Below are 20,789 nucleotides of genomic sequence, written 5' to 3'. Positions count from 1 at the left end.
TACTCTGCTCTGGTCAACACCTGGTGCCTGCGTGAAGCTCGTGAATTGGCAGTTGTTGTGAAGGAGTTAGAGGTGCACAGGGGGATATAAATGGAAATTGGTTAAGGAGTATACTGGAAATTATACTCTTTTGGTCTTTTATTCTTTGTGTTTTATTCCTGGCTAAGGGAAAAAATAATAAAATAGCATGCTGAAGTTTCCGCTCGCAGTTAAAAGTTAGTAAAAATAAATAAGTAAATAAATAAATGAGCAATAAATAAATAAAATTAGATCAATTTATTTCCAGAAGACTCTTGCTACTCCACTTTTGAAACAGATCGAGTCATTACAGAGGAGGAAAAACAGAAAGAGACAAAGTTCCAGAGTGTGCCAATGAAAGGGATGAAGGAGCGAAGGAAGGTGCTAGTTAACTCCTGCTTTAGTGAGGTGGACAGAATAAAGGTGAGAGGGGAGGAGAATTACTGCTTAACCACACTTCATTGTAACCTTAGCTGGTAGTATTGTATTTACTTAATAATTGGTAGTCTCTATGCACTTAGAAGGAATATAGAAGGAAGCAGATTACATGATAACAGTGGGCATGAAGTAGAAAAAGATTTATAAGTGCAGTGGAAAGTGTAGTCAGTGCACTTGAATTGTTATTATTAGCAGAGCAGCTGAGGAAGGATGATATTAATGAGTTGTACTGTTTTGTGTATTACTTAACTGTTGCCTTGTTGGACACTTAATACTGACAACGGAAACATGTAAGTAGAGTGAATGATAATAATAATAATAATAATAATAATAATAATAATAATAATAATAATAATAATAATAAGAAGAAGAAGAAGAAGAAGAAGAAAGGAAGAGAAAAAAAAATAAAAGTAAATAAATAAATAAATAGATGAATACACATAAATAGAATGAAATTTGACTATAACACGTGATTCTCTCTCTCTCTCTCTCTCTCTCTCTCTCTCTCTCTCTCTCTCTCTCTCTCTCTCTCTCTCTCTCTCTCTCTCTCTCTCTCTCTCTTACTATATAATTATTCAGCGTGTAATTTACTGCGTTATATGATCCTCTTGTTGTGACACATCAAAGTCAACTATTCATTTAGTCAATTATTAAGTCAGTCAGTCAGTCAGTCATCGGGAAGCACACAACAGGACCCTTGTCACACACACACACACACACACACACACACACACACAGTAGCAACGGTAGTAGTAGTAGTAGTAGTAGTAGTAGTAGTAATAGTAGTAGTAGTAGTAGTAGTAGTAGCAACAGCTGATTCTCCACACCTTTACAATATAAGTTCTCTCATCACGACTATTTTCAAAAGCCACAGAGATAACTAGCCGGGCTCTCATGACTGTTTCTCCTATTAACAATGTAGATATCTTGTTAATCTGTCGCTAGAACCATAAAAACTTTCTCAAAAACCTATGTCACTTCAACTAAATCCCTTTTACAACTGTTGGAGGTGTGGCCAAAAAAATATTCAGATATGTTCCATAGCCATCACACGCATTCTGTTCATATAATAACAAAAATCTCACGAAGAATAAGCAACCAACACGAGCACACACACTCCTGTATCACCACCACTTCCCTGTTTTACGTTGCTCTGCGTCTGAGGCGATACAACACAGCTCTCTCTATCCCGTGGCCCCGAGCAGAAGACCCAGGCATCCCCGCGAGGCCCTGGGGCGGTGGGGGCTTCCGGCACTGCAAACTTTAGTGCCTCGCCCATCTGCCACGGGGCTCTCATACGTATAGCTTGATAGATTGGTAGATAAATAAATAGATAGACAGACAGATGGATAGATAGATATGTGTAAAAAAGTAAAATTATGGATCGATAGATAGGTACGTAAGTAAGTAGGTAGATTTATAGATAGATAAATAGATAGATATATAGATAGATGTGTGGAGATGGATAAATGTACATTGATAGATAGGTGTAGATAGACAGATAAATAGATAGATAAATAGATAGATAGATATATTCTTTATGTAAGTGTAATAATCAGAAATAATAACATTTACGAACCAAACATTAGAGAGAGAGAGAGAGAGAGAGAGAGAGAGAGAGAGAGAGAGAGAGAGAGAGAGAGAGAGAGAGAGAGAGAGAGAGAGAGAGAGAGAGAGAGAGAAACGCTTAATATGCCGCTGTCAAACAAAAAATTATTGAAGGAGATTCCAAAGACTTGGCGAGTGTAGTTAGTGTAACAGAAATGATGCGCTGTGGGTAAAACTTGCTTCTGGTCTTGCAGTGCCTCCTTGTGGCGCCGATGACAGCTGTTGTTGTTGAGTCTATCGCGCCCTAAGGAGTCGGACAATATATATGAAACATGCAAAAAAGGTGTTTATGCAATTAATGGTTGGTGAAAGTAATAATAACACGATAAATGTATGTTTATAATTTTACATAAACCTCAGAAAAAAAAAATAAAAGAAAATAATACAAATCAAGTACAAAAAGCAGTAAAGGAAAGAGAAGTGTAGATAACAAGCGCCGAGAGAGACATCAGCGGTCAAGATTACGACAGAACAGCACGCCGCTAGTGGACCGGTGGTTGCTTGCAGTACTCTACGTCTGGCAGTCCCTGCAGAAAACATACCAACCTGTTTCTTTCACTCATCGTCCTCATATATGAATTTATGTAATCTTTTTTTAAAGCCCCTTAATGACTCGGCATCCATAACAGTGGCAACGTTCTAGGACATACTTCAAAAAAAGAAAAAACAAAAACTCAGATATGGGACATTTTGAAGTTCGTATGTGTGGAATTAGTCTCTTAATATTATTCGTGCTATCCTAAGGCTCTGTCCGACTGGCAGGGATTCTTCTCAGTCTCTTGTGCTCAGTTATTGTTACTCATACTTTCTTGTAGCTCATCCCCACGACTGGCACGGGTTCTTCAGTCTCTTGTGCTCAGTTACTGCTACCCATGCTGTCTTCTACCTCAACCCTGTGACTGGCACGGGTTCTTCTCAGGCTTAATGAAATATTGAGGTGCAAGTTAAGGATATCACCTCGAAACACGAACGACAACTTAGAGTGATGGAGCAGTTCAAGCCTTTCAGTGGCTGTTGCTTCCACTCTGCTCCGTGAAACCGCGTGGGATTGCTGTGACGAAACTGTTAGGCGCCCTGGATAAGTCAAATTTTGTACATGTCATGTGATGGAGGTGGTGACGCAGTCTACAGGACAACCGTGGCGGATACTGGCTGTGTCTATTTCCTCTTTCTTTTTCCTCCATTTATTCTTCCTTGTTTTTCTTTTCTTGTCTTCTTATTTTTTTTCTTGTTCTGTCTTCTTTTAAAGTAGGGCTACCACATATGAGTGTATTCTGCTTTTTAGTGTATTTACCACAGCCTGAACGCACTGCCTTCCCGTTTCATACAGACCTGATGCGTGTCTGCTGCGGTAATCACTTAGTGTAGTCTAAATACGTAATCTCTAACCTTTACACCAACTAAAGCGACTAACAGTAATTTCAACCAATGCAAATAATACACACTTGACCACTAACACACACTGCCAACCCCAAATGTTGAGTGTGGAAGTAATTGTCTGGTCACTGTTTGCAACGGGACGGCGCCCCTGCCTGCCTGGCGAGCCGCTGCACCTCAGATGTTTCCTGGGACTGGGTGGCGCGTGGACAAGTGTGTGCCTTGACTCGTGTGTGGGGGTGACTGTGGTGATTAGTGACTCTCTGCTGATTAATTACTGGTGGTACTCTTATTCTGCGTATCTCAGGACATCAGTAACTTAGCTGTGTGTGCGTGTCGCAAAATGACATACACGTAATCCACTACATCATTGAAGTGTCCTTAACTACGCTTCAAAACAACTGACCCCTCGGAGTAACGAGGTGGTGTCGTCTCTCATTAGCACATTAGAGGTAGGTGATATAAGTGATCTCCATGTAATAAGGTAACAAGTGTTCTCTCATTAACGCGAGGCCATACAAATGATTGAGAGGAAATGAGGTAAGAATTGTCGTTCTCATTAGCATTTACTGTGTGGGGTGATGTAAATGACCAGTGGAGGTAGCAAATGTTTAGTTCTCTAATTAAACTTGAGGTTAAGACATAAACGACCCGGGGGTACCAAGTGTCGTTCTCTCATTAGCACTAAAGGGTTGGGTGATGTGAACGACCAACGTAGATAGAGGAAATAAATGTCGTTCTCATTAGCACTCAAGGACATTAATGACATTAATGACTCAGAGGTAGACAAATAAAGTGTCGTTCTTTCATTAACACCTAAGGAGTTCACCGGTGCTGTAATGAGACTCATGCGTACAGATGAAACTATGCATATACTTTTTGAACAGATGAATGACAATCACAAAGAGGTGCCGAATTCAGTGAGCATTTGCATAGGACGAGCTTAGGACAGACAGCCTTGGCATTTGGAGTACGCTGGTTAGTTTCTCGCTCCGCCACCTTCACCTTCCCTGTCACAGCTGCCCGGTGCACACTTCAAGGCTGGGTGAATCCCAGAACAATACCGGTCGTGAGAAGGATTCGAAGCCTGGTCACTAGTGTAATAGTCAGACGCGCTGCCGCCTGAGTCACCGCGGTTCCAGTGATGAACAACCGAGAGTATCGTGATATCGAGAAATCTTGAGTTATCTCCCATGTTAGCCTCTCCTGCCTGGTTAGGTTTTTTTTTTTTATCTATGTATTTCAAGTGGAAAAAGCAGCCAAATCCCGAACTTTCTTCTTCTTGCCCTCTTTTTTTACCCCCTCCACGCGTGAAAAGTAAAGATTTAAACTCGAAGGTGGGGTCACGGACACCGGAGGTTGCATCGTCAGACTTTGGCAATCTGCGGACTCGTCTAAAACTGTGCATTTAATAATACAGACAGCCAACATTTATCATATTATTATTTGACAGCAAAATTGCCTGTGTTTAGCGCTACTTGTCAGTGCTGCCTGTAATAAGTATTCCTAACACTTTATTTTTGATCTTCCTGACCCATAATTTCTTCCCATTCCTTTCTATGTCCTCTTTTTTTTTTTTCCCTATTATATTCATCTCTCTCTCTTGTCATAGCTCCAAACCTCCTTCACTCCAACTTCCTCCTATAACATCTCATTCCTTCGCCCTAACTCCATCCTCCTTCTCTAACATCTTCCTCCCTCCCTCGTCCTATTTCCAGCCTCCTCCTCGAACATTTCCCTCCTTGTGTGTGGAAAGAAAAGATATGGGTTAGACGAAGAAATGAGTGACTCGGAGAGAGAGAGAGAGAGAGAGAGAGAGAGAGAGAGAGAGAGAGAGAGAGAGAGAGAGAGAGAGAGAGTGCTGGTGACACAGACGCCTGTCATCTGAATAATTTCTGCGTATTATTCCTACTTTTCAAGAGGCTCTAGTTGCGGTTATTGTGGTTTCCAAGAGTGTTTACGTGATTTTATTGACCAATCAACAAAATCTATAATATTAGTGGAAAAAAAAACATTGTTAATTAGTTTTATTTATGTAGTCTTCGAAAATAGTTAGTAAAGGGTAGAAGGGTTCAAGAATACGAGGTAGAGTATAGTGGGCAGTGCTTCCATCTGGCGGCCACTCCACGCAACGCCAACACATCAGCATAAGCACGACAATAAATAAAACTTTGGCGGTGGAGTCACTCCAAATCACACGTCTTCCCCTCTGGGACTTTCACTGCTCGCTCTTCTTTTCTCTTCTTTTCTCTTCTCTTCACGAAATTTTTTATGTGAAAACAAATCATTTTTAGCAGCGATTCTTCCTCCAAGCATTGTCAGCAGATCACGGTAAGTTGGGGAGGATCAGTGGAGGTATCTGATTTTTTTTTTTTTCTAGTTATATTTGTAAGAAAACATATTATTCCACCTACGCCACTTTTAATGACCCGCCTACTTATGAACAGGTATTTCTGCTGGCTATTGCTATCATCACACTATTACTTCTGCTTTTCCTATAAAAATGTAGACGACTGAGGAAGTTTATACCAGTCATCATATCCAAGAGAAAAATATAACTACTTACCTACTATTTTTTTTTATAAGAACTCTTAGAATATTAGTTTCTCCAGACATTGCAGTTTCTCCACAGTTTCTCCAGTCATTACAGTTTCTCTACAGTTTCTCCAGACATTACAGTTTCTCCACAGTTTCTCCAGACATTGCAGTGTCTCCACAGTTTCTCCAGACATTACAGTTTCTCCACAGTTTCTCCAGTCATTACAGTTTCACCAGTCATTACAGTTTCTCCACAGTTTCTCCAGTCATTACAGTTTCACCCGTCATTACAGTTCCTCCACAGTTTCTCCAGTCATTACAGTGTCTCCACAGTTTCTCCAGTCATTACAGTTTCACCCGTCATTACAGTTCCTCCACAGTTTCTCCAGTCATTACAGTGTCTCCACAGTTTCTCCAGTCATTACAGTTTCATCCGTCATTACAGTTCCTCCACAGTTTCTCCAGTCATTACAGTGTCTCCACAGTTTCTCCAGTCATTACAGTTTCACTCGTCATTACAGTTCATCCACAGTTTCTCCAGCCATTACAGTTTCTCCACAGTTTCACAAGAGAGCTTTAGTGTTTTACTTTACGACTTTCCCTCATGTAACCGACCATTTCTAGATTACTGCCGTGTATTATGTCAAAGTTAGATTCAGGTAGAGAAAAACTGCTGTATATATCTCTAATTATATTTGAGATTATTATATTTGAGATTATCATTATTTATTATTGTTATTATTATTATTATTATTATTATTATTATTATTATTATTATTATTATTATTATTATTATTATTATTATTACTATTATTATCATTATTATTATTATCACGAGCATCATCATTCCACCTATATACAGTAGTCTATATACAATCAGCTCTTTAGTAACTATTTTATATTAAAAGTATTTATTTCATATCATTTAAAACTATTTCATATTGTTTGACATATATTAAGAGTGACTATTCCACAATAAGAGCGACTGTTTCACATTAGGAGCAACTATTCCTCATTAAGAGCGACTATTGTACATTAAGAGTAACTATTGCACATTAAGAGCAACTACTCTACATCAGGACAACTACATCAAGACCAACTATTGTACATCAGGACCAACTATCATACATCAAGACCAACTATCATACGTCATGACTAACTATCGTACATCAAGACCAACTATCGTACATCAAGACCAACTATCATACATTAAGACCAACTATCGTACATCAAGACCAACTATCACACATTAATACCAAATATTGTACATCAAGACATCAAATATTTTTACGTCACAAGCGACCATTTCATACGAAGAGAACATTATCACCATCATTATTCCCCCAGCTGTATAGTATCAACACGGGCGGACCTTTATTGAGCAGGCAGATTGCTTCGCTCCGCCGATGTTGTGAGGCAATTAAGATGCAGACAAAAAGCATAATGTAGTGGGTGCGTGTGTGGTTTGGGGCGGTGAGAGGAGGCTGCAGGGACAGGGGCGGTGAGAGGAGGTTGCAGGGACAGGGACGGGGAGGGACGGAGGGAGGGAGGGAGCGGCGCGGGGACTCTGAACCAGGCAACCGTGGAACCGATTACACTGCTCGGCTAATTTTTAACGACACACACACACACACACACACACACACACACACACACACACTGTTCTTCCTTATTATGGCATGGTTAAGAGAGAGAGAGAGAGAGAGAGAGAGAGAGAGAGAGAGAGAGAGAGAGAGAGAGAGAGAGAGAGAGAGAGAGATAAACGGACAGATAGATTGGCAGACAGACAAATACTGAATTAGAAGATAAGGAAGAGGCAAAGACAAATAGACAGACAGATATATAAACAAGCAGACAGACAGACAAACAGACGACAGGAAGGCAGACAGAGAAGCAGACAGACAGACAGACAGACAGACAGAGAGAAGTAGACAGACAGACAGATAGACAGAGAAGCAGACAGACAGACAGACAGACAGATAGACAGAGAAGCAGACAGACAGACAGACAGACAGAGAGAAGTAGACAGACAGACAGATAGACAGAGAAGCAGACAGACAGACAGACAGACAGAGAGAAGTAGACAGACAGACAGATAGACAGAGAAGCAGACAGACAGACAGAAAGAGAGAAGTAGACAGACAGACAGATAGACAGAGAAGCAGACAGACAGACAGACAGACAGAGAGAAGTAGACAGACAGACAGATAGACAGAGAAGCAGACAGACAGACAGACAGACAGAGAGAAGTAGACAGACAGACAGATAGACAGAGAAGCAGACAGACAGACAGAAAGAGAGAAGTAGACAGACAGACAGATGGACAGAGAAGCAGACAGACAGACAGACAGAGAGAAGTAGACAGACAGACAGATAGACAGAGAAGCAGACAGACAGACAGACAGACAGACAGAGAGAAGTAGACAGACAGACAGATAGACAGAGAAGCAGACAGACAGACAGACAGACAGACAGAGAGAAGTAGACAGACAGACAGATAGACAGAGAAGCAGACAGACAGACAGACAGACAGACAGAGAGAAGTAGACAGACAGACAGATAGACAGAGAAGCAGACAGACAGACAGAAAGAGAGAAGTAGACAGACAGACAGATAGACAGAGAAGCAGACAGACAGACAGAAAGAGAGAAGTAGACAGACAGACACAGATAGACAAGCATACAGACAGACAGACAGACAGACAGAAAGACAGACAAGCAGGCATACAGGCAGGCAGACAGACAGACAGACAGACAGACAAGCAGACAAACAGAGACAGAGAGGCAGGCAGGCAGGCAGACAGACAGACAGACAGACAGACAGACAGACAGACAGACAGGCGGACAGACAGAGGATGGGGAAGAGGCAGGCAAACAGATACAGACAGACAGACAGACAGACAGAAGGACAGACAGAGAGAGGCAAAGACAAACAAACATACGTATATACATACATATACTCATACATATATGTATGAGTACATACATACATACATACATACATACATACATACATACATACTGACAGACAGACAGACAAACAGACAGAGATAGACAGACAGGCAGAGAGTGAGAGGAAGGAGAGAGACAAAGACAAACATGCATACATACGTATATACAATACATACATACATTCAGACAGACAGACAGAGAGTTAAAGGAGGGAGAGAGACAAAGACAAGCAGACAGTAGACCCACTAACAAGCAGACTGGATCCCTGCAGGCGGCGCTCAAGGTCTGAGGTCCTCGAGTCTCTGAGGACGCAGTCACGCAGGGCAGATGATTACAGGGGCTAAGAGCAGTGTGTGTGTGTGTGTGTGTGTGTGTGTGTGTGTGTGTGTGATTCACCTACGGTCGTCTGCTGGTCACCCAGCCAGCCGTTCCCCTACGGAAAGAGCTCAGAGCTCATAGTGACCGATCTTTGGGTAGAACTGAGACCAATGACACACCACACACCAGGACAGCGAGGTCACAACCTTTCGGGTTACATCCCGTACCTACTTGCTGCTAAGTGAACAGGGGCTACACATTCAGAGGCTCGCCCATTTGCCTCGCTGCGGCCGGGATTCGAACCCGCGAGGGTGTGTGTGTGTGTGTGTGTGTGTGTGTGTGTGTGTGTGTGTTGGGGGGAGAGGGGCTGCAGGGAAGAGCTAAAGGAAAAGGAAAGGAAAGGAAAAGCTACCAAGATGTGGAAGGAAAGATAAGGTGAGAGGATAAAGATGTGTGTGTGTGTGTGTGTGTGTGTGTGTGTGTGTGTGTGTGTGTGTGTGTGTGTGTGTGTGTGTGTGTGTGTGTGTGTGAGTGAGTGTGTGTACGTCCGTGCGTGCGTGCGCTTGCACATGTGTGTCGTCTGCAGGAAAGGGGGAGAGGGAGCAGGAAGGGAAGGGAAGGGGTAAGCTGGATGTTGGCAAGAGGGGAGGGATTTTAAAGTGAGATAAGATGAGAGACCTTATCGTCAAACATTTGAGCGTCTAATCGTGACAACAGTTAATAGTCTGTAGTGGAAGTTATTTATGGTTTTCAGTTGTGTTTTCGTGACCGTAATGGAAATACTTCAGGGTTTTCAAAGACTCTACTGAAAACTATTTGGGTATTGTAATATTTGAGATAGCTTTGCAGGTTCTGGTGGTGAAAATTATATTGGGTCTTCAGAGGTGTTTTCATGATTTTAGTGCTAGTTTAAAAGGCTCTAGAGGAAACTTCTTTTTTTTTTTCAAGGGTGATTTCATGATTCCATTGACAGCGTAACAGGCTCTAGTAGGCTATCTGGGGTTTTGAAGGGCATTTGCATGTAGTGATATTATAAAAGACTTAGTGGAAGTTATTTGTGATTGATAAGAATGTTTGAATTATTCTCATGGAAGCTATTTAGGATTTTCAAGGGTATTTTCATGATTCAATTGATAATTTAGCAGAATCTAGTTCGATTTTCAAAGATGTTTTCATAATTCTAGTGATTAACAAGTTCCAATGAAAGTTATTTGTGACATCCTAGAGTGTTTTCATGTAGTGACAGTTTAACAGACTCCAGTGGAAGCTATTTAGGGTTTTCAGGATGTGTGTGTGTGTGTGTGTGTGTGTGTGTGTGTGTGTGTGTGTGTGTGTGTGTGTGTGTGTGTGTATGTGTGTGTGTGTGTGTTTTATGATTCTAGTGATAGTTTAATTGAAAAGTCTCTGCTGAGATTTATTTGCTTTCAGTGTTCTAGTGAAAGCCGTTTTCCACCTCTCGTTTTGCTTTTCATGCTGCAGCTTTACGGTTATGCCCTGTGCGTATATTGCGGGCTTCTTCTTATGTGTCTGAGTGCAAAGGTTGTAAGTCACGTGCTGTTTAGTGTCTGAGTGCAAAGGTTGTAAGTCACGTGCTGTTTAGTGTCTGAGTGCAAAGGTTGTAAGTCACGTGCTGTTTAGTGTCTGAGTGCAAAGGTTGTAAGTCACGTGCTGTTTAGTGTCTGAGTGCAAAGGTTGTAAGTCACGTGCTGTTTAGTCCATGTCGGAGGTTTTATTTATTCATTTTTCAATGTTATACTTTTATGGTTGCTTCGTATGTATGTCGAGAGAGTTTCGCTCACTACCTGCTGTTTACTTATTTTTCATGATACACTCCAGATTATTAAAATACCTTCTAAATAAAAAGATAAGTAACAAAATAAACAAAACAGTTTTACTGTCACGCTGGATACAAAATACAGTATGAGATTCTTTATGGCACAGAGCTCAACAGTAAGATAAAATATAAATTACTCTTTATATACATACTAAATGCAAAATACTCCCATTATACTATAGGGAATATGCAGATGAAGAGCATTTTTTTTATTTAGCAAAGTAAGAATAAGAGGCGAGGTCAGTGGCGAGACTGGCGAGTGACACCGCCGTGGCCGCCTTAGGGTGACTGGTGACTGGGAGTGCTGGGAAATTGACGACGATAGATTGAAATTTACGAATATTATGCTACGGGAGATTCGCTTCTTAGTGTCCTCTTGTGTTTGACTGCTATTCACTCCCTTCTGTGTTGCGCACTGGTGCAGGGAGAAGAGGATAATGGAGGAGAAGGTGGAGGAGGAGAAAGATGAGAAAAAGACGGGAAACAATGTTGAGGTGGAGGAGAAGGAGAAAAAAGATGAAGATCACGATGACAAGTAGGAGGAGAAAAGGGAAAGGAATAAGAGGAAGTGAGAAATAGAAGAACAGGATAATGAAGTTCAGAGGAATAGGATAAAAAGAAAAAAAGAGTAACAGAATGAAAAAAAAAGACAGGAGTAAGAGAAAAGAAAAGTAAGAGTAAGAAGAAAAGAATGGAGTTCAGAAACAAAATACGATAAAGGGAAAAAAGAGGAAGAAAAGAGGAGATGGAAGATATAGAGATTCTCACTTGTATTGTGTACCAGCTCTTGAGACACTTGGCTTCTCCTGGGTTTGTGTTGTTCCTCATGACGCTTGCTACCCTGTCTGTTCTTTGTCGTGTGTGTGTGTGTGTGTGTGTGTGTGTGTGTGTGTGTGTGTGTGTGTGTGTGTGTGTGCGTGTGTGTGTCAACGTTAGCCCCCACTGCTACACAAATCTAAGTCATTCCCATTTTCTTTATTTCTATTCATGTTTATTTATTGATTTGTTTATTTTTTACAACAAGAGTATGATGATGGTGATGATGATGATGATGATGATGATGATAATGATGAGGCGAAGAAGGTGGATGTGGAGAAGGAGCAGGAGAAGGATAATGAGAATGTTAATGATAATGATGATGATGATGAGGAGGAGGAGGAGGAGGAGAAAGATGATGAAAATAAAAAAATAAATAAATAAAAAAAAATAGGTAAAAAAAATAATAGTAATAGGAAGAAACAATAAGAAAGAACAAAGACGATGACGATAGGACGGGAACAATGGAAAGAACAACACACACACACACACACACACACACACACACACACACACACACACACACACACACACACTTCTCCACGCCACTGCTGCAAGGGAAACTAAATCTGCTTCTTAACATCGTATTCGCGAAATAAAGAAAAAAAAAAAGACATTCCGCCAACTTACCACGTCTACTTTAAAGAGGCTGTAGTGGAAATTATTGGAGTTTTCAAGGGTGCTTTCATGCTTCTACTGGCGGCTTAACCAGGATTCTACGCCGTCAGTATGAAAAAAAAAAAAAAACACGAGTGGGGATCCGTGTACTCATCCCCTTGGCCTGTGAAAAGTGCTCATGACGGAGACCAGAGTTTTAAAAGTTTAGTCGTGTTGAGGAAGAGAATTTCGTAATGAGAGTCGAAACTGTTGTGTCAAACTGAAGATTATTTTCTCTTTCTCTAATGCATTTTTTGTGTGCGAACGAGAGAGAGAGAGAGAGAGAGAGAGAGAGAGAGAGAGAGAGAGAGAGAGAGAGAGAGAGAGAGAGAGAGAGAGAAAGAGAGAGAGAAAATCTTACCTCTCCGCAATAAAGAAAGTGTAGTTTCTGCATACGAACTAACAACATTACAGAAGCAACTGAGGAGTAAAAGTAGAAGGAACAGGAGCAGAAGTAGAAGTAAAAGTAGAATAATTAGTGGTATAAGGAGAAAAAAGAAAAAGCGAAGAAGAAAAGAAACAGAAAAAGAAAACGAAGAAGAAAAGTAAAAGCCAAAAAAAGAGAAGAAAAGAAAAGGAAAAATAGAAGAAGGAAAGAAGGAAAAAAGAGAAGAAAAGAAGAAAGAAAAGAAAAACAAAAAAAGAAATGAAGAATAAGAAGAAAAGAAAATAAGACGAAAAAGAAAAAAAAAGAAAAAAAAGGAAAAAGAGGAAAAGAAGGAAAGAAAAAAAAAGAAAAGAAAAGAAAAGAAACAAAAAGAAAAAAAGAAAAGAAAAGATAAAGAAGATAAAGAAGAAGAAAAGAAAAGAAGAAAAAAGAAAAAAAAACAAGGAAGGAGAAAAGAAAAGAAAAAAAGTAAAAAAGAAAAGTAAAAAAGAAGGAAAGAAGATAAAAGGAGAAAAGAAAAGAAGAAAAGAAGATGAACAGATGAAGAAAAAGAAGAAAAAAGAATAGAAGAAGAAGCAGAGAAGAAGAAAAAGATGAAGAAGAAGAAGAAGAAGAAGGAGGAGGAGGAGGAGGAGGAGGAGGAGGAGGAAGAAAAGTAAAAGGGAGAAAAGAAAAAAGAAAAAAAATAATAGAAGAAGAAGAAGAAGAAGAGAAGAAGAAAAGAGAAAGGAAAGAAAAAAAGTAAAAGGAAGAAAAGAAAAAGAGAAGAAGAAAATAGAATATGAAGAATAGAAGAAGAAAAAAAAAGGGAGAGAAGAAGAAAGAGAAGAAAAAGGAAAGAAGAAAAAAGAAGAAAAAAAAAGAAGAAAAAAAAGAAAAGAAAGAGGAGAAAAGAAAAGAAAAAAGAAAACAAGAAAATAAATGAAAGAAGAAATGAAAAATAAGAAGAAATGGAAAATAAGAAGAAAAGAATAATAAAAATAATAATAATAATAATAATAATAATAATAAGAAGAAGAAGAAGAAGAAGAAGAAGAAGAAAAAGAAGAAGAAGAAATAATAAGAAAAGAAAAAAAAGAAAAGAATAAGAAAAGAAGAAAAGAAAAAGAAAAGAAAAAAAGAAAAAAAGAAAGAAGAAAAAGAAGAATAGAAGAAGAAAAGAACAAAAGAAAAGAACAAAAGAAAAAAATAGAAGAAATATAAGAAGTAGAATAAACAGAATAAATAGAACAAGAAACAGAAAAAAAAAGAAGAAAGTGAAAAAGGACGAGAAAAAATGAGGTGTGTGGAAGAGGCAGGAATATGGGTAGTATTAAGAGGAGGAGGATCTCAAAGAAGGAGACTGCTATAATAGGAAAAATAGTCGTAGTTGTCTCGAAATTGTAGTGGTGATAGAAGCAGCGGCAGGATTACCGGTAGCAGAAGTAGTAGTAGTAGTAGTAGTAACAATAAGAGGAAGAGGGAGAGAAATCATGCAAGTTATTGGTATTGTTTAGTTTTAATAGCAGAAGGAGGAAGAGGGGAGAAGAAGACGTGGTGAAAGAAGAAAAGGGAGGTGAAGAGAACGCGATAAAGGAGTAAGAGCAAGAGTATGAGTAGGAGGAGGAGGAGGAGGAGATGTTACTCTGATTGGGAAGGAAGTGGTATTTGAATGCTGAAGAAGAGACTGGTATGGAGAGGGGGAGTGAGCAAGGTGGGGTGGAAGCAAGAATGTGGAGGAAGTGTGTGTGTGTGTGTGTGTGTGTGTGTGTGTGTGTGTGTGTGTGTGTGTGTGTGTGTGTGTGTGTGTACGCACGCTCAGCTGACAGGGATGAGTGGGGAGGCTGGGCTGGCCTTTGTGTTTCCTGCACTGAAATTATAGAAACTGATGATGATGATAATGATGATAACGTAGTTGCATACACACATACATATACATACAAGCGCACGGCCACTGTTCACACGTGTCATGACCGCTGTGCATACATCACTTAAGCCTTGATGTAAGTTCAGCACACAGGCGTGAGTCACTGGGATTATATTCCGCGCAGTGCAGGGATAGCAGCGTTTAGATTTATGCCATTCCAGTGATTAGCGTCATCCTGTGTTTTGTCAGTGTCTGGCAGCTACTCTGATAAACTGACTATTCTTTACATGTTGTTGTTGTTGTTGTTGTTGTTATTATTGTTGTTGTTGTTATTTTTGCTTTTGTTGTTGTTGTTGTTGTTGTTGTTGTTGTTGTTGTTGTTGTTGTTGTTGTTGTTGTTGTTGTTGTTGTTGTCGCAGAAGTCTGCCGACAAGAGGAAATATAACTGTATACGTAACGAAGCACAACAGACCAAGTTCCCTCTGCATCGAAGCTGCCTCCTCTTAAAGGCGAGTTTTGCTCGGTGCGATCATCACGATTATCGCTCTACGATGATTGTTCAACGATTATTGCTGCACGATTTTTTTTATTTATTTATTTATTTATTTATTTATTTATTATGCAAGAAAGCCGCTGGCCAAGGGCAACAAAAAATTGTATATAAAAAAAAAGGCCCATTTAATGCCAGGTCCCATAGTTTAATTCGAAACAGAAAAATCAAATGATGGAGGATAAGTGTCTTGAAACCTCTCTCTTAGAAGAGTTCAAGTCATAGGAAGGAGAAAATACAGAAGCAAGCAGGAAGTTCCAGAGTTTACCAGAGAAACGGATGAATGATTGCGAATGCTAGTTAAATCTTGAATTAGAGAGGTGGACAGAATAAGAGTAAGAGAAATAAAGTCTTGTGCAACGAGACCGCGAGAGGAGAGGAGGCATGCAGTTAGCATGATCAGAAGAGCGGTTAAAGTGAAAATAGTGATAGAAGATAACTGTCAGTTAGAAGAGAGGAGTTGATAAGACGAAAACCTCTTGCTTCCATCCTGTCTAAAAGCACTGTATGAGAGAAACCTCCCCCCCCCCCGGACATGTGAAACATACTCCATACATGGACGAATAATGCCCCTGTACAGAGTTGCACCTGATGGGGGGGAGGGAGGGGAAGCCGTGAGAAAAACTGGCGGAGACGACTCAGAACACCTAACTTCATAAAAGCTGTTTTTAGCTTAAGATGAAATGTGAAGTTTCCAGTTAAGACTATAAGTAAAGGAAAAACCGAGGATGCTCAACGTAGAAAAGGGGAAGAGTTGATATCATTGAAGAAGAGAGGATAATTATCTGGAAGGTTGTGTCGAATTGATAGATGGAGGAATTGAGTTTTTGAGGCATTGAACAATTCTAGGTTTCCTCTGTCCCAGTCAGACACTTTAGGGAGATCAGGAGTCAGGCGTTCTGTGGCTTCCCTGCTTGAACTGTTTACTTCCTGGAGGACTGGACGTCTACGAAAAGATATAGAAAAGTGCAAGGCGGTATCATCACCATGAGTGGATAGGACAAGAAGTTTGGTTTAGAAGATTATTGATGAATAATAGAGAGAGAGAGAGAGTGGATGACAGGACAGAACCCATAAGAACACCACTGTTAATAGATTTAAGAAAAAAGTGACCATCTATCGCAGCTGCAATTGACCGGTCGGAAAGGAGACTAGAGATCAAGTTACAAAGAGAAGGATAGAATCTGTATGAGGGTAGTTTGGAAATCAAAGCTTTGTGCCAGACTCTATCAAAAGCTTTTTTATGTTTAAGTCAACAGTAAAAGTTTTACCAAAATCCATAAAAGCGGATTATAGAAAGTGTACCATTTTGCTTCGAACGTCTGTGTCTATACGATTTTCGACAAGACAGCCAGTCACATTGAGGAAGTGTCCCATGAAGGTAGTGTCGCAAGAAAATGGCTTTGAACAAGTTGAGCAGAAGTAGAAGGTTGTTAATTAAATATCTTCTAGTTGAAGAGATGGAAAATGAAATTCCTTTCCAAATGTACGGAGGAAAAGGGCTGAAAAACATTTGATGTCTGAAATGAGGAATGAATAGGGATTATTTCAGAAATCAATAGCAAACCACCTACGTGAAGATCACAACATGTTTGCCGAATATTTTTCGCTTCTGTTGAACAATTCAACCTCTTGGTTAAAATGATCAAAGACAAGAAGAGATGTTTTGCAACTTTCTCAACAAGGATCTCATCCTGTTCATCGGAAAACATGGGAGCCACGACTTGGACAATCAAATCTTCATTTACGACTATGATTATACTCACCGGCCATCCGTGCGACTATTCGGAGCCAATGATGACGGTTAACGACTCTAGCGGCTGTCGCTCGAAGCAAAACAGCCCCATTCAAAAACAAAGAATTAGAGCTCTATACAATCGCTAGACGGTCATCGTTGAGTGATAAAGGCACCAAGCAAAATCAGCCTTAAAGCGCCTTTCACACTCTGTGTTTTCTCGCCGTGTCTTGATGCGGCTGCCGGATCGGATATGCTTGTGATTATTGCCGCACAATCATCCCGGCTGCCGCATATATTGAAACTCAACTCTCTTCCTAGTTTGCAGCAACAAATTCTACGGGATGGATCGTAAGAGATTACTGTGTGTATATTTGACTGGCGTGAAAAGGAATATAGTACCACAAACAATTAGACAGTCTGAGGTATACTAGAATCGTATTTATGTCCTTATTGATCCTTTCACTGCTATATATATATATATATATATATATATATATATATATATATATATATATATATATATATATATATATATATATATATATATATATATATATATATATATATATATATATATATATATATATATATACATATTTTTTTTTTTTATAGGAAAGACACTGGCCAAGGGCAACAAAAATCTAATAAAAAAAAAAATACCCATTGAAATGCCAGTCCCATAAAAGGGTCAAAGCAGTGGTCAAAAAATGATGGATAAATGTCTTGAAACCTTCCTCTTGAAGGAATTCAAGTCATAGGAAGGTGGAAATACAGAAGCAGGCAGGGAGTTCCAGAGTTTACCAGAGAAAGGGATGAATGATTGAGAATACTGGTTAACTCTTGCGTTAGAGAGGTAGACAGAATAGGGGTGAGAGAAAGAAGAAAGTCTTGTGCAGCGAGGCCGCGGAAGGAGGGGAGGCATGCAGTTAGCAAGATCAGAAGAGCAGTTAGCATGAAAATAGCGGTAGAAGACAGCTAGATATGCAACATTGCGGTGGTGAGAGAGATGCTGAAGACAGCCAGTTAGAGGAGAGGAGTTGATGAGACGAAAAGCTTTTGATTCCACCCTGTCTAGAAGAGCAGTATGAGTGGAACCCCCCCGGCCATGTGAAGCATACGCCATACATGGACAGATAAGGCCCTTATACAGAGTTAGCAGCTGGGGGGGTGAGAAAAACTGGCGGAGACGTCTCAGAACACCTAACTTCATAAAAGCTGTTTTAGCTAGAGATGAGATGTGAAGTTTCCAGTTCAGATTATAAGTAAAGGACAGACCGAGGATGTTCAGTGTAGAAGAGGGGGACAGTTGAGTGTCATTGAAGAAGAGGGGATAGTTGTCTGGAAGGTTGTGTCGAGTTGATAGATGGAGGAATTGAGTTTTTGAGGCATTGAACAATACTAAGTTTGCTCTGCCCCAATCAGAAATTTTAGAAAGATCAGAAGTCAGGCGTTCTGTGGCTTCCCTGCGTGATATGTTTACCTCCTGAAGGGTTGGACGTCTATGAAAAGACGTGGAAAACTGCAGGGTGGTATCATCAGCGTAGGAGTGGATAGGACAAGAAGTTTGGTTTAGAAAATCATTAATGAATAATAAGAAGAGAGTGGGTGACAGGACAGAACCCTGAGGAACACCAATGTTAATAGATTTAGGAGAAGAACAGTGACCGTCTACCACAGCAGCAATAGAATGGACAGAAAGGAAACTTGAGATGAAGTTACAGAGGGAAGGATAGAAGGGTAGAGGATAGAGGGTAGTTTGGAAATCAAAGCTTTGTGCCAGACTCTATCAAAAGCTTTTGATATGTCCAAGGCAACAGCAAAACTTTCACCAAAATCTCTAAAAGAGTATGACCAAGTCTCAGTAAGGAAAGCCAGAAGATCACCAGTAGAGCGGCCTTGACGGAACCCATACTGGGGATCAGATAGAAGGTTGTGAAGTGATAGATGTTTAAGAATCTTCCTGTTGAGGATAGATTCAAAAACTTTAGATAGGCAGGAAATTAAAGCAATAGGACGGTAGTTTGAGGGATTAGAACGGTCACCCTTTTTTAGGAACAGGTTGAATGTAGGGAAACTTCCAGCAAGAATGAAAGGTAGATGTTGACAGACAGAGCTGAAAGAGTTTGACTAGGCAAGGTGCAAGCACGGAGGCACAGTTTCGGAGAACAATGGGAGAGACCCCATCAGGTCCATAAGCCTTCCGAGGGTTTAGGCCAGCGAGGGCATGGAAAACATTGCGAAGAATTTTAATACGTGGCATGAAGTAGTCAGAGGGTGGAGGAGAGGGAGGAACAAGCCCAGAATCGTCCAAGGTAGTGTTTTTAGCAAAGGTTTGAGCAAAGAGTTCAGCTTTAGAAATAGATGTGATAGCAGTGGTGCCATCTGGTTGAAATAGAGGAGGGAAAGAAGAAGCAAAGATATTGGAGTTATTTTTGGCTAAATGCCAGAAATCACGAGGGGAGTTAGATCTTGAAAGGTTTTGACATTTTCTGTTAATGAAGGAGTTTTTGGCTAGTTGGAGAACAGACTTGGCACGGTTCCGGGCAGAAATATAAAGTGCATGAGATTCTGGTCATGGAAGGCTTAAGTACCTTTTGTGGGCCACCTCTCTATCATGTATAGTACGAGAACAAGCTGTGTTAAACCAAGGTTTAGAAGGTTTAGGACGAGAAAAAGAGTGAGGAATGTATGCCTCCATGCCAGACACTATCACCTCTGTTATGCACTCAGCACACAAAGACGGGTCTCTGACACGGAAGCAGTAGTCATTCCAAGGAAAATCAGCAAAATACCTCCTCAGGTCCCCCCCACTAGCAGAGGCAAAACGCCAGAGGCACCTTCGCTTAGGGGGATCCTGAGGAGTGATTGGAGTGATAGGACAAGATAAAGATATGAGATTGTGATCGGAGGAGCCCAACGGAGAAGAAAGGGTGACAGCATAAGCAGAAGGATTAGAGGTCAGGAAAAGGTCAAGAATGGTGGGCGTATCTCCAAGACGGTCAGGAATACAACAAGTAGGGTGTTGCACCAATTGCTCTAGGTCATGGAGGATAGCAAAGTTGTAGGCTAGTTCACCAGGATGGTCAGTGAAGGGAGAGGAAAGCCAAAGCTGGTGGTGAACATTGAAGTCTCCAAGAATGGAGATCTCTGCAAAAGGGAAGAGGGTCAGAATGTGCTCCACTTTGGAAGTTAAGTAGTCAAAGAATTTCTTATAGTCAGAGGAGTTAGGTGAGAGGTATACAGCACAGATAAATTTAGCATGAGAGTGACTCTGTAGTCGTAGCCAGATGGTGGAAAACTCGGAAGATTCAAGAGCGTGGGCACGAGAGCAGGTTAAGTCATTGCGCACATAAACGCAGCGTCCAGCTTTGGATCGAAAATGAGGACAGAGAAAGTAGGAGCGAACAGAAAAGGGGCTACTGTCAGTTGCCTCAGACACCTGAGTTTTAGTGAGGAAAAGAAGATGAGGTTTAGAAAAGGAGAGGTGGTGTTCTACAGATTGAAAATTAGATCTTAGACCGCGAATGTTGCAGAAGTTAATGAAGAAAAAGTTGAGGGCGGGTGTCAAGACACTTAGGGTCGTCGACAGAAAGGCAGTCCGACCTGGGGACAATTATGGTCCCCTCCCCAGATGGGGACTCCGAGGCTGGAGTAGGAGTCGACATGATGATTTTAAAATTTTTGAGTGAAGGGTGTGTATGTTATTAGGTGC

At 40.5% G+C, this 20,789-nt stretch overlaps 1 long non-coding RNA gene across 1 annotated transcript in view; it reads left to right on the top strand.

The window, feature by feature from the left end:
- Positions 1-3,500: 3,500 nt before the first annotated feature.
- The window catches only part of LOC135098330 (uncharacterized), a 50,234-nt gene continuing 32,945 nt past the window's right edge, over positions 3,501-20,789 (top strand). The window contains exon 1 of the long non-coding RNA XR_010266825.1: positions 3,501-3,893. This is a non-coding gene — a long non-coding RNA (uncharacterized LOC135098330). The remainder of the gene's footprint in view (positions 3,894-20,789) is intronic.

Source organism: Scylla paramamosain, unplaced genomic scaffold, assembly GCF_035594125.1.
Source record: "Scylla paramamosain isolate STU-SP2022 unplaced genomic scaffold, ASM3559412v1 Contig56, whole genome shotgun sequence".
Taxonomy (NCBI): domain Eukaryota; kingdom Metazoa; phylum Arthropoda; class Malacostraca; order Decapoda; family Portunidae; genus Scylla; species Scylla paramamosain.
This window is presented reverse-complemented; position numbering and strand designations above follow the sequence as displayed.